Below are 12322 nucleotides of genomic sequence, written 5' to 3'. Positions count from 1 at the left end.
ATTCGTTGGCTCTCATGAGAGTGAGTCTTTTGAGTTTTTGGCTTTGATTGATGATACTGTCATCTCACTGATGATATGTTAGTTCTCCCTCTTATGGGAACTAGAATGGCAGGCTTGTTTTTCATCGTCCTCTCCAGGCTGGTAACATTAATAGCACACAAAGGTTACTGCACAGAGTAGATCAGTCCCCATGTTAGTCTGAGCTTTCCCTCTGGTACCAGAGGTTACTTACAGAATACTAGTGGACTCCTCTACCAGGTGGACAGACACAGCCCATCTTGCTCGGCTGACTACCATGCCTTGGTGTGTGGATTGCACTGTGCTTGCTTGTTGTCACGTGCGGGTTGAGAAAAGTGGTGCTTAATCCTTCAAACAAAGGCCTCGCTTAGCTGGTCGCCATGGAAGCCAGGCTCCAGACAGCGCTGAGACGTATGCGTTAGCTAGGCCCTGCCTGCACTGCCTTTTTGGCCACTCGGCCCCCTGCCCACCCTCACCTTATGTAATGGCCCTGGTCTGGTGCGATTCACATGACCGGGGCACATAAGGAAAACACTTCCAAAGTTAAACCCTTCACTGCGATGAGGAAGTTGCCATGGTTACGACTGGATCCTTCCAGCAGGGCACTGCTTATTAGCCCATGTCATAATTTGCTGTCTTTTTTCCCCCCTGTGTTTTGCTAAATTCATTATGATCGCAAGCTTCTTATTTGGAGAAGAAAAAGCTGATATCAGGTTGCCCTGCCCTTAGGTTTTGTCTCTTTTGTGTTAAATTGGCGAGGCAGGATTCTGAGTATAAATGGAGTAGTGATGGAGCCAGTGTAAGTCAATATGTGATGACCTATGTGATTACTCACACATGAAATCAATCTTATGAAGTGGAATGCTCCCTTACCCATCTTATTTTTCCTGTTCTGTTTTCAGATAGGCTAAACAGGGTGCTATTGTTTACTCAATGATTAACGACACTTTACCTGAGAAGCTGTACAATTCTGGCTTGTATGTAATGTTTCTGACGCTTGTCAACCTGATTCATCTTGTCATGATAATGCAAACGCATGTGCCAGGTTGGGTAGGCTAGGCTGTGGTGTATTTAATAATGTAGTCAGAGCAGTAGTTCAAAGAGTTGCAGCTAGCTGCTGCTGTTTCCTCTGGGGGGCTAGAGGCTGGCAGGCAGGGAAGCAGCTCTCAGCCTACTGTGACATTCACACAGCCATGGCAGAATCAGAGCGCCCTGTTTTGAGAGGCCAGGAGATAAAAGGACTCGTTAATTACCCTCCTCTGGGCTCCCCACCCCACTCTCCCCAGGTTAGCCACACAGTGACACACATGACTGGGATAGTGCTAACCTATGTATGGATGCATTTCTCAGATAACCTTCCAGACATAAGTCTGCCACAAGTTCATATAGCCTAGATGTGTTTCTATATCTAAAGAATGTTTTCGACTGAGAATAAAAAATTATTGCTTACATATGCAGATTGTGGGTTGCAACTGTCCATTATTGTCTGATATAGGGGTTAATCCATTTGAATTCAATCACTTTTTGACAGCCTCCCTTAATAATAATAATAATAATAATACTTTTGAGGGGTGCTTATATTTGTCCTGTTGCTGGAATGTTTTTTTGTTGCCATATCCCAACTACACCTGAAACACCCGCAGGGAGTGGGGTCACAGCCAGGGTCGCCATTGTGGAGCAATTGGGGTTAAGTGCCTTGCGCAAGGGTACTGCAACAGATATTTTTTCTCCTTGTTGGTTCCGGTGTTTGAACCAGCAACCTTTTTGATTCAAACACAACTTTCCATACATGTTTGCAAGAGGTGGTCAGAAAGTGACTTTTTGGACTTTGGATAAAGGTGCTCAAAGTTGACCCATTTTGCATACCCATCATACCAGGAGACATATATGTCTTCATCACTGGAAAAGATAAACGGTTGAGTTTTATATAATTTAAAATCTTACAAACAGGGTTGTCAAACTATTTTATAATTTTTATAATTTTATTGTCATCTAAACACGTGTAAACTCCGGTTTTACACGTTGTAGCTACTTTACATTATGAGTTTATTTGTTTTACCTGCCATTGGTTGAGGCACAACATGCTCTGGAATACAGGGTGGGGGTCATTTAAATCACAGAAATAGGTCCATTCTATGAATTCTATCCCATTAGACCACTGCAATTTAGCTGGCACACTTGAAATACACATTGTATTGACATGGCTGCCAGTCCACCCACGTCAAATGTTAACTTAAATGGTCATGTCTATTCTATGATCTATATTTTCTATGATTTCAATAGGTTTCTTATGGAGATTTGACAGTATAATTTAAAACAACAGATATTCCCATTCAAGTCAACATTCTCTGATGTGTGGACCTCCAACCATCTTTGTGATACAAAAGTTGAAATTTCAATGTTGTTCCCATTAGAATATGTTTATCAGCCAAAACATGACATCCACCCTGTATTCCAGAGCATTTTGCATCTGAACCGATGGCGGGCACAACACAACCTCCGATGACGGAAAATATGGGTATGAGAATATAAAAACATCTGAGTTCACGTGTTTGTAGATGGTTGACGTTAAAGGTTAGAAAATGTTATGTTTTATTAACACATTTTTCAAGTAATTATAAAATAGTTTGACAGGGCTGTTTGTAAGCTTTTAAATTATATCCATCTTAACTGTTTATCTTTTCCAGTGTTGACGATACGGATGTCTCGTATGCAAAATAGGTCAACTTTTTGCACCTTTATCTCTTTAATGTTTTGGCATTCAGGTCCAAAAAGTCACTTTCTGACCACTTCTACACTGGGGAAGTGTAAATCAAAAGGGGTGCTGTCAAAAAGTGATTGAATTCAAATGGATTTACCCATAAGGGTGATCAAATAGTCTTCAAAATATCCCGTAGATATTCAGCAGTTGGACTACATTTGGAAATTGACTGCATTATGGCAATTGAAACATTCTATTTATTTTGATTGGTTGTGAAGAAATGTTTGCAGGCTATCTTTGTTCTGAAGAGACTGCTCAGTTGGCCAACGCTGTTGTTTCTTGGAGATGGGACTGACTGTCTCTTTTGTGTGGCTGTGTTAGTCATTTCTCTCTCTCTCTCTCTCTCTCTCTCTCTCTCTCTCTCTCTCTCTCGCTGTTTTACAGTCTGCCCCCCACCCTCCATTTCTCTTCCTCTTTCCCTCGCACGCCCTCTCGTTCTATTTCTGTGGCTGTTACTGTGTAATTCATCAAACGTGGACTGAAAATGTTTTCTTGCTTGGTTTTCTATTGCCCTCCCATACCCTTTCCCATGACCAGACAGGTCTGTGTTTGTGTTTATGGGGGATGGCACTGGCAGCACATACTGCGTCTGAGTTTGGTCCCAGTTAGAAAAACAATAATGTGACTGGTAGTATGTATGTGTATGTGGGGGGGGGGGCAATGAGGATTGGAGAAATATTGTGTACTACCCTGCATGTTTACTCAACCTAGGAATCTTAAAATAACAGTACAAAAACAAGTGTAAGGACATTTCTCATGCAAGAAAATTATACTTTTGTTGATACAGGTAACTGCCAAAATAAAGGAAACACTTGAGTAAATGAGGGTTCTGGTTGCTCTTGTATGGTGTGGGATTCATTTTCCTACCATGGTTTAGGTCCATTCAACCTTACCCTTAGAGGGTCAGGTAAACACCAATAAATACACAGCCATTCAGAGTGGTCACTTTCAACCTATGGTGAATAATTTCTATCCTGATGGGAGTGGTCTCTTCCAGGATGACATTGCCCCCATCCACAGGGCACGAGTCATCACTGAATGGTTAGATGAGCATGAAAATGATGTAAACCATATGCCATGGCCGTCTCAGTCACCAGATCTCAACCACATTGAACACCTATAAGAATTCTGGAGTGGCTCCTGAGACAGTTGTTCACCACCATCAACAAAACACCAAATTATGGAATTTCTCGTGGAAGAATGGTATCACATCCCTACAATAGAGGTCCAGACACTTGTAGAATGTATACCAAGGTGCATTGAATCTGTTCTGGCGGCTTGTGGTGGCCCAACGCCCTACGAACACATGTTGTGTGGTCCTTCTGTAGCTCAGTTGGTAGAGCATGGCGCTTGTAACGCCAGGGTAGTGGGTTCGATTCCCGGGACCACCCATACGTAGAATGTATGCACACATGACTGTAATTTGGGTTGCTTTGGATAAAAGTGTCTGCTAAATGGCATATATTATTATTATTTAGGCATTTTTCATGATTATACAGACAGAACAGGTAGAGGGCAAAACGTAGTACACACGGATCCCTATCAAATCCAACCCCCCTCATGCTTTAACAGAGCCCAACTCCAAAACCAGACTTAAAGCAGGCATGATATACAGTGAGTAATATAATCTAATAGTTAAAAAAAATAACAAAGATATTATAAAACAAAGACTAAAAATAGTGATACAAATTCTAATTTGGGTTGGTTTATGGACTTGTGAAATTAGCTGGGTCCAAGTCTTCAACAAAAGATGGGAAAGGTTGTCAGATATTATAAAATGTAATTGCAGATCCACTAATGGAGTAGCATATTTTCTCTAGCTTGAGATGTTGGATAAAGGAAGTTATGCAATGGTTAAAAGTAAGAGGGAACCGATCTTTCCACTTAAATAGTAGAAGACGTCTAGCTAGAAGAGTAGTACATGCCAGCATGTTGCCATATAACTGTTTAGAGGGGCCTCCAGTGGTGCCACTCAATAGAGCTGTTTAGAGGGGCCTCCAGTGGTGCCACTCAATAGAGCTGTTTAGAGGGGCCTCCAGTGGTGCCACTCAATAGAGCTGTTTAGAGGGGCCTCCAGTGGTGCCACTCAATAGAGCTGTTTAGAGGGGCCTCCAGTGGTGCCACTCAATAGAGGAGGGGCCTCCAGTGGTGCCACTCAATAGAGCTGTTTAGAGGGGCCTCCAGTGGTGCCACTCAATAGAGCTGTTTAGAGGGGCCTCCAGTGGTGCCACTCAATAGAGCTGTTTAGAGGGGCCTCCAGTGGTGCCACTCAATAGAGCTGTTTAGAGGGGCCTCCAGTGGTGCCACTCAATAGAGCTGTTTAGAGGGGCCTCCAGGGTGCCACTCCAGTGGTGCCACTCAATAGAACTGTTTAGAGGGGCCTCCAGTGGTGCCACTCAATAGAACTGTTTAGAGGGCCTCCAGTGGTGCCACTCAATAGAACTGTTTAGAGGGGCCTCCAGTGGTGCCACTCAATAGAACTGTTTAGAGGGGCCTCCAGTGGTGCCACTAATAGAACTGTTTAGGGGGCCTCCAGTGGTGCCACTCAATAGAACTGTTTAGAGGGGCCTCCAGTGGTGCCACTCAATAGAGTTTAGAGGGGCCTCCAGTGGTGCCACTCAATAGAGCTGTTTAGAGGGGCCTCCAGTGGTGCCACTCAATAGAGCTGTTTAGAGGGGCCTCCAGTGGTGCCACTCAATAGAGCTGTTTAGAGGGGCCTCCAGTGGTGCCACTCAATAGAACTGTTTAGAGGGGCCTCCAGTGGTGCCACTCAATAGAGCTGTTTAGAGGGGCCTCCAGTGGTGCCACTCAATAGAACTGTTTAGAGGGGCCTCCAGTGGTGCCACTCAATAGAACTGTTTAGAGGGGCCTCCAGTGGTGCCACTCAATAGAACTGCTGTTTAGAGGGGGGCCTCCAGTGGTGCCACTCAATAGAGCTGTTTAGAGGGGCCTCCAGTGGTGCCACTCAATAGAACTGTTTAGAGGGGCTGTTTAGAGGGGGGAACTCCAGTGGTGCCACTCAATAGAACTGTTTAGAGGGGCCTCCAGTGGTGCCACTCAATAGAGCTGTTTAGAGGGGCCTCCAGTGGTGCCACTCAATAGAGCTGTTTAGAGGGGCCTCCAGTGGTGCCACTCAATAGAACTGTTTACTGTTTAGAGGGGCCTCCAGTGGTGCCACTCAATAGAACTGTTTAGAGGGGCCTCCAGTGGTGCCTCCAATAGAACTGGTGGTGCCACTCAATAGAACTGTTTAGAGGGGCCTCCAGTGGTGCCACTCAATAGAACTGTTTAGAGGGGCCTCCAGTGGTGCCACTCAATAGAACTGTTTAGAGGGGCCTCCAGTGGTGCCACTCAATTTTTAGAGGGGCCTCCAGTGGTGCCACTCAATAGAACTGTTTAGAGGGGCCTCCCAGTGGTGCCACTCAATAGAACTGTTTAGAGGGGCCTCCAGTGGTGCCACTCAATAGAACTGTTTAGAGGGGCCTCCAGTGGTGCCACTCAATAGAGTGGTGCTGAACTTTAGAGGGCCTCCAGTGGTGCCACTCAATAGAACTGTTTAGAGGGGCCTCCAGTGGTGCCACTCAATAGAACTGTTTAGAGGGGCCTCCAGTGGTGCCACTCAATAGAACTGTTTAGAGGGGCCTCCAGTGGTGCCACTCAATAGAACTGTTTAGAGGGGCCTCCAGTGGTGCCACTCAATAGAACTGTTTAGAGGGGCCTGGTGCCACTCAATAGTGGTGCCACTCAATAGAAGAGGGGCTGTGGTGCCACTCAATAGAGGGGGGCCTCCAGTGGTGCCACTCAATAGAACTGTTTAGAGGGGCTCCAGTGGTGCCACTCAATAGAACTGTTTAGAGGGGCCTCCAGTGGTGCCACTCAATAGAACTGTTTAGAGGGGCTCCAGTGGTGCCACTCAATAGAACTGTTTAGAGGGGCTCCAGTGGTGCCACTCAATAGAACTGTTTAGAGGGGCCTCCAGTGGTGCCACTCAATAGAACTGTTTAGAGGGGCTCCAGTGGTGCCACTCAATAGAACTGTTTAGAGGGGCTCCAGTGGTGCCACTCAATAGAACTGTTTAGAGGGGCCTCCAGTGGTGCCACTCAATAGAACTGTTTAGAGGTGCCACTCCAGAGGGGCCTCCAGTGGTGCCACTGTTTAGAGGGGCCTCCAGTGGTGCCACTGAACTGTTTAGCCTCCAGTGGTGCCAATAATAGAACTGTTTAGAGGGGCCTCCAGTGAACTGCCAGGGGCTCCAGTGGTGCCACTCAATAGAACTGTTTAGAGGGCCTCCAGTGGTGCCACTCAATAGAACTGTTTAGAGGGGCCTCCAGTGGTGCCACTCAATAGAACTGTTTAGAGGGGCCTCCAGTGGTGCCACTCAATAGAACTGTTTAGAGGGGCCTCCAGTGGTGCCACTCAATAGAGCTGTTTAGAGGGGCCTCCAGTGGTGCCACTCAATAGAACTGTTTAGAGGGGCCTCCAGTGGTGCCACTCAATAGAACTGTTTAGAGGGCCTCCAGTGGTGCCACTCAATAGAACTGTTTAGAGGGGCCTCCAGTGGTGCCACTCAATAGAACTGTTTAGAGGGGCCTCCAGTGGTGCCACTCAATAGAGCTGTTTAGAGGGGCCTCCAGTGGTGCCACTCAATAGAGCTGTTTAGAGGGGCCTCCAGTGGTGCCACTCAATAGAGCTGTTTAGAGGGGCCTCCAGTGGTGCCACTCAATAGAGCTGTTTAGAGGGGCCTCCAGTGGTGCCACTCAATAGAACTGTTTAGAGGGGCCTCCAGTGGTGCCACTCAATAGAGCTGTTTAGAGGGCCTCCAGTGGTGCCACTCAATAGAGCTGTTTAGAGGGGCCTCCAGTGGTGCCACTCAATAGAGCTGTTTAGAGGGGCTCCAGTGGTGCCACTCAATAGAGCTGTTTAGAGGGGCTCCAGTGGTGCCACTCAATAGAGCTGTTTAGAGGGGCCTCCAGTGGTGCCACTCAATAGAGCTGTTTAGAGGGGCCTCCAGTGGTGCCACTCAATAGTTTAGAGGGGCCTCCAGTGGTGCCACTCAATAGAGCTGTTTAGAGGGGCCTGTTTAGAGGGGCCTCCAGTGGTGCCACTCAATAGAACTGTTTAGAGGGGCCTCCAGTGGTGCCACTCAATAGAACTGTTTAGAGGGGCCTCCAGTGGTGCCACTCAATAGAACTGTTTAGAGGGGCCTCCAGTGGTGCCACTCAATAGAACTGTTTAGAGGGGCCTCCAGTGGTGCCACTCAATAGAACTGTTTAGAGGGGCCTCCAGTGGTGCCACTCAATAGAACTGTTTAGAGGGGCCTCCAGTGGTGCCACTCAATAGAGCTGTTTTGAAGGGGCTCCAGTGGTGCCACTCAATAGAACTGTTTAGAGGGGCCTCCAGTGGTGCCACTCAATAGAACTGTTTAGAGGGGCCTCCAGTGGTGCCACTCAATAGAACTGTTTAGAGGGGCCTCCAGTGGTGCCACTCAATAGAACTGTTTAGAGGGGCCTCCAGTGGTGCCACTCAATAGAACTGTTTAGAGGGGCCTCCAGTGGTGCCACTCAATCCAGAACTGAACTGTTTAGAGGGGCCTGGTGCCAGTTTAGGTGTGGTGCCACTCAATAGAACTGTTTAGAGGGGCCTCCAGTGGTGCCACTCAATAGAACTGTTTAGAGGGGCCTCCAGTGGTGCCACTCAATAGAACTGTTTAGTGGTGCCACTCAATAGAACTGTTTAGAGGGGCCTCCAGTGGTGCCACTCAATAGAACTGTTTAGAGGGGCCTCCAGTGGTGCCACTCAATAGAACTGTTTAGAGGGGCCTCCAGTGGTGCCACTCAATAGAACTGTTTAGAGGGGCCTCCAGTGGTGCCACTCAATAGAACTGTTTAGAGGGCTGTGGTGCCACTTAGAACTGTTTAGGGGGCTCCAGTGGTGCCACTCAATAGAACTGTTTAGAGGGCCTCCAGTGGTGCCACTCAATAGAACTGTTTAGAGGGGCCTCCAGTGGTGCCACTCAATAGAACTGTTTAGAGGGGCCTCCAGTGGTGCCTCCAGTGGTGCCAGAGGGGCCTCCAGTGGTGCCAAATAGAACTGTTTAGAGGGGCCTCCAGTGGTGCCACTCAATAGAGCTGTTTAGAGGGGCCTCCAGTGGTGCCACTCAATAGAACTGTTTAGAGGGGCCTCCAGTGGTGCCACTCAATAGAGCTGTTTTGAAGGGGCTCCAGTGGTGCCACTCAATAGAACTGTTTAGAGGGGCCTCCAGTGGTGCCACTCAATAGAACTGTTTAGAGGGGCCTCCAGTGGTGCCACTCAATAGAACTGTTTAGAGGGGCCTCCAGTGGTGCCACTCAATAGAGCTGTTTAGAGGGGCCTCCAGTGGTGCCACTCAATAGAACTGTTTAGAGGGGCCTCCAGTGGTGCCACTCAATAGAGCTGTTTAGAGGGGCCTCCAGTGGTGCCACTCAATAGAACTGTTTAGAGGGGCCTCCAGTGGTGCCACTCAATAGAACTGTTTAGAGGGGCCTCCAGTGGTGCCACTCAATAGAACTGTTTAGAGGGGCCTCCAGTGGTGCCACTCAATAGAACTGTTTAGAGTGGTGCTGTTTTTAGAGGGGCCTCCAGTGTTGCCACTCAATAGAACTGTTTAGAGGGGCTCCAGTGGTGCCACTCAATAGAACTGTTTAGAGGGGCTCCAGTGGTGCCACTCAATAGAGCTGTTTAGAGGGGCCTCCAGTGGTGCCACTCAATAGAACTGTTTAGAGGGGCCTCCAGTGGTGCCACTCAATAGAACTGTTTAGAGGGGCCTCCAGTGGTGCCACTCAATAGAGCTGTTTAGAGGGGCCTCCAGTGGTGCCAGAACTGGGGGGCCTCCAGTGGTGCCACTCAATAGAGCTGTTTTGAAGAGGAACTGTTTAGAGGGGCCTCCAGTGGTGCCACTCAATAGAACTGTTTAGAGGGGCCTCCAGTGGTGCCACTCAATAGAACTGTTTAGAGGGGCCTCCAGTGGTGCCACTCAATAGAACTGTTTAGAGGCCTCCAGTGGTGCCACTCAATAGAGCTGTTTAGAGGGGCCTCCAGTGGTGCCACTCAATAGAACTGTTTAGAGGGGCCTCCAGTGGTGCCACTCAATAGAACTGTTTAGAGGGGCCTCCAGTGGTGCCACTCAATAGAGCTGTTTTGAAGGGGCTCCAGTGGTGCCACTCAATAGAACTGTTTTGAAGGGGCTCCAGTGGTGCCACTCCCAAAATGCAATAAAGGCAGAAGGTTTCACACGTCTCGCAAAAAATGATATCCATAAATCTGTCGATTTCGGACATGTCCAAAACATGTGTAATAAAGTATCAGGAGTTTGTTTATATTAGTCAGGAGTGAGATCTATTTCTGGTCTAATCTTGGATTATTTAGCCTTTGAACAATGCAGCCGATTTATCTATTTTAAATTGAATTACAGCATGTCTTAGACATATAGATGAAAAATTTATTCTCGCAAGCATATTCTGTTGTTCACCTAAATACTCTTCCCATTGGTTCTTAAGAGAGTTCAGGGAATTGTGCTAGTTTAATATATAGATCAAGCTTATGCCCCCTTTTGATATAAGGGTTCACTTTAAAAATATATAATCTAGGTGGGTGTGATGGGAAGTGATTAGTGTATGAAGATACAAAACTATGTAATTGCAGGTATCTAAAGAAAGGGGATCTAAGAATATTGAACTTTTGTACTAACTGTTCAAAAGATGCCAAATCAAATGTATTTGTCACACACACATGGTTAGCAGGTGTTAATGCAAGTGTAGCGAAATGCTTGTGCTTCTAGTTCCGACCATGCAGTAATATCTAACAAGTAACAATTTCACAACTACTTTATACACACAAGTGTAAAGGAATTAATATGAATATGTACATATGTACATACATAGTGTACAGTGTATACATATGAGATGAGTAATATAGGGTGTGAAAACATATAAAGCAGCATTGTTTAAAGTGGCTAGTGATACATTACATAAAGATGGCAAGATGCAGTAGATGGTATAGAGTACCGTATATACATATGAGATGATTAATGTAGGGTAAGTAAACATTCTATAATATAAAGTGGCTAGTGATACATTGATTACATACATTTTTCCATTTATTAGTGGCCAATGATTTGAATCTGTATGTAGGCAGCAGTCTCTCTGTGTTCGTGGTGGCTGTTTAACAGTCCGATGGCCTTGAGATAGAAGCTGTTTTTCAGTTTCTCAGTCCCCGCTTTGATGCACCTGTACTGACCTCGCCTTCTGGATGATAGCGAGGTGAACAGGCAGTGACTCGGGTGGTTGTGTCCTTGAGGATCTTTTTGGCCTTCCTGTGACATCGGGTGGTGTAGGTGTCCCGGAGGGCAGGTAGTTTGCACCCGGTGATGCGTTGTGCAGACCTCACTACCCTCCGGAGAGCCTTACGGTTATGGGCGGAGCAGCTGCCGTACCATACAGCCCGACAGGATGCTGTCGGTTGTGCATCTGTAAAAGTTTGAGTGCATTTGGTGACAAGCCAAATTTCTTCAGCTTCCTGAGATTGAAGAGGCTCTGCTGCGCCTTCTTCACCACACTGTTTGTGTGGGTGGACCATTTCAGTTTGTCCGGGATGTATACGCCGAGGAACTTAACTCTCCACCCTCTCCACTACTGTCCCGTCAATGTAGATAGGGGGCTGCTCCCTCTGCTGTTTCATGAAGTCCACAATCATCTACTTTGTTTTGTTGACATTGAGTGTGAGGTTATTTTTCTGACACCACACTCCGAGGGCCCTCACCTCCTCCCTGTAGGTCATCTCGTTGTTGTTGGTAATCAAGCCTACCACTGTAGTGTCGTCTGCAAACTTGATGATTTGAGTTGGAGGCGTGCATGGCCACGCAGTCGTGGGTGAACAGGGAGTACAGGAGAGGGCTGAGAACGCACCCTTGTGGGGACCCAGTGTTGAGGATCAGCGTGGTGGAGATGTTACCTACCCTCACCACCTGGGGGCGGCCCGTCAGGAAGTCCAGGACCCAGTTGCACAGGGTGGGGTCTACACTATGGTGTTAAATGCTGAGCTGTAGTCAATGAACAGCATTCTTACATAGGTATTCCTCTTGTCCAGGTGGGTTAGGGCAGTGTGATGGCGATTGCGTCATCTGTGGACCTATTGGGGCGGTAAGCAAATTGGAGTAGGTCTAGGGTGTCAGGTAGGGTGGAGGTGATATGATCCTTGACTCGTCTCTCAAAGTACTTCATGATGACGGAAGTGAGTGCTACAGGGCAGTAGTCATTAAGCTCAGTTACCTTAGCTTTCTTGGGAACAGGAACACTGGTGGCCCTCTTGAAGCATGTGGGGACAGCAGACTGGGATAAGGATTGATTGAATATGACTGTAAACACACCAGACAGCTGGTCTGCGTATGCTCTGAGGATGCAGCCGGGGATGCCATCTGGGCCTGCAGCCCTGCGAGGGTTAACCCGTTTTAAATGTTTTACTCATGTTGGCTACAGTGAAGGAGAGCCCGCAGGTTTTGGTAGCGGG

General features: G+C 47.2%; 1 protein-coding gene across 1 annotated transcript in view; it reads left to right on the top strand.

Annotated features, from left to right (window-relative positions):
* Positions 1 to 12322, top strand: part of LOC118400277 (dual serine/threonine and tyrosine protein kinase-like) — a 38019-nt gene that overhangs the window by 8102 nt on the left and 17595 nt on the right. The window lies entirely within an intron of this gene.

Source organism: Oncorhynchus keta, chromosome 21 (assembly GCF_023373465.1).
Source record: "Oncorhynchus keta strain PuntledgeMale-10-30-2019 chromosome 21, Oket_V2, whole genome shotgun sequence".
Classification (NCBI taxonomy): Eukaryota; Metazoa; Chordata; class Actinopteri; order Salmoniformes; family Salmonidae; genus Oncorhynchus; species Oncorhynchus keta.
This window is presented reverse-complemented; position numbering and strand designations above follow the sequence as displayed.